The 2069-nt window shown below is 39.1% G+C and overlaps 1 long non-coding RNA gene across 1 annotated transcript; it reads right to left on the minus strand.

Moving 5' to 3' along the window:
* Window positions 1-883: 883 nt before the first annotated feature.
* Window positions 884-1733, minus strand: LOC115097677. The gene is made up of 2 exons (XR_003858314.1): window positions 1303-1733; window positions 884-1173 (listed from the first exon to the last, which is right to left on the minus strand). It is a non-coding gene; the product is annotated as an uncharacterized LOC115097677 (long non-coding RNA).
* Window positions 1734-2069: the final 336 nt, after the last annotated feature.

Genomic DNA, 2069 nt, shown 5'->3' on the forward strand with positions numbered 1-2069 from the left:
AGATCTCTCTGTTTCCTAGTAATAGGTCTGCAATTTTTTACTAGTAATAGGTCTTTTTACTAGTAATAGGTCTGCAATTTTATCTTTTAATTCTTTCAGAACTCTGGGGTGTATACCATCTGGTCCGAGTGATTTGCTGATCTTTAGTTTGTCAATCTCCTTATTACATCTTACATATTCATCGTGACTTGTTTCAGTTCTATTCATTGACATTAGAGGTTTAGCCAGCGCAGAAATGGAATATTTGACAATTAGAGGACTGGAGGTGGAAATTGACCAGGATAAAGCAGATTTATTTCTGAAATACCTTGGCCCTACATGGTATATAGTAACATGGGATGTTAGCAGAAAAGGACCATTTTGGCCTATCCAGTTGCCCACGCCAGCATTTCTCTAGCTGTGCTCATCAATCTTTCTTGCCCTGTCCATTGCCCTCTGCCCTAAGAACATCTCCCAGCTCTTAGCCATCCATGCTTGACCATTTTCGCAAGGCCACACCTTATTCTTTTTGCCTTTAGCTGAGGAAGGTAGCCAGGCCATCCTGTTGTTTATGCTAAGCGATCTGCCACCTCTCTACATTCATATTTGAAAGTTTCCAAAGGTGTCCTACCATTCCATGCTAGTCAACCTTGCCACCTGTGACAGATTATCACTGCCATGCTGCAATGCCATACAGGTCAGCCCTTCATTCTTCAGGAGGATGGGCTTGTACCTTTCTAGAGCATCACCATAACACCATTTCTTTACTCTGTCTCTCCCCCCCCCCCCCCCTTACATTCTTTGTGGATGAGTTATTGAGAAACTCAGCTGTAAATTAATTCTAATTGTTATATGTAAATGTCTTGCTTCTTCTGTCTAAGGATAACAACGAATGGTATTCTAATAGCATTGTCCTAACATTGATGTTTAATCGTTAATATATTTTTAAGACCTACAAGGAGAGTGGAACTGAGCAAACTTTTAAAAACTGTTCTCAAACTTGTTTGTCAAATTGGATCAGATCGATTTTTGATTCCATTTTTGCTGATGTAATCTACAGGCTTCCAACCCAAACGGATGAACTAGACAGAGACCTGATCGAGGACATCCAGAAGTTGAGAAAGAATGGAGAAATGTTGCTCGTTGGAGATTTTAATCTTCTGGATGTGGATTGGAGCATCCCTTCTGCGGAATCTACAAAAAGAAGAGAGATAGTGGATAGTACCCTTCCAAATGTTCATGGAACTCACGAGGGAGAGTGCGATACTCAACCTAGTGCTCACAAATGGGGATAATGTCTCTGATGTTCGGGTAGAGGCTCACCTGAGCACCAGTGATCATCAGACGGTATGATTCGATATTGCAAATAGGTTACAGAGAAGTCACATAAAGACCAGAGTTTTGAATTTCACAAAAATGGACTTTGTCAAAATGGGGATGATCCTGGAGGAAGAACTATAAGACTGGGAGAAAACAGGTGAGGTGGAACAACAATGGGCAAAATTAAAAGGAGCGATTACAAAGGCAACAAATTTATGTCTTCAAGCCTTCCCAGACCACACCTAAATCACAACCTATCTACTCAAAGAATGTAGCCACACCGGTTTTGTAAATAATTATTAATTTATGATTTTAACCTTCTACTGTTTTTTCTCTTGTCCCAGTTCCAGTGCCCCTGTTTCATTGTAACTGCAACTCCTCTGCACTAAATTCAGTTTTGTATTTTTTACACACCTTGTTCGAATGTAAACCAACATGATGTGATTTTATCATGAATGCCGGTATATAAAAAACCTAAATTAAATAAAATAAATAAATAAAAATGTCAGGAAAGTAAAGAAGAATAAGAGGAAAAAGAAACCCTTCTGGTTCTCTAAGGAGGTGGCTGAAAAAATTAAGGCAAAAAACAGCATTCAAGAAGTATAAAAGATCCCAAAAAAAGGAACACAAGGAAGAATATCTGTTAAAATTGAGGGAGAGGAAGAAAGAAATCAGGAAAGCAAAAGGTCAAATGGAAGAAAGGATTGGTAAAGAGAGGAGACAAAACATTTTTCAGATACATCAGAGAAAGAAGGGAGGCCTGAAGTGGT

This window comes from Rhinatrema bivittatum, chromosome 8 (genome assembly GCF_901001135.1).
Source record: "Rhinatrema bivittatum chromosome 8, aRhiBiv1.1, whole genome shotgun sequence".
NCBI lineage: Eukaryota > Metazoa > Chordata > Amphibia > Gymnophiona > Rhinatrematidae > Rhinatrema > Rhinatrema bivittatum.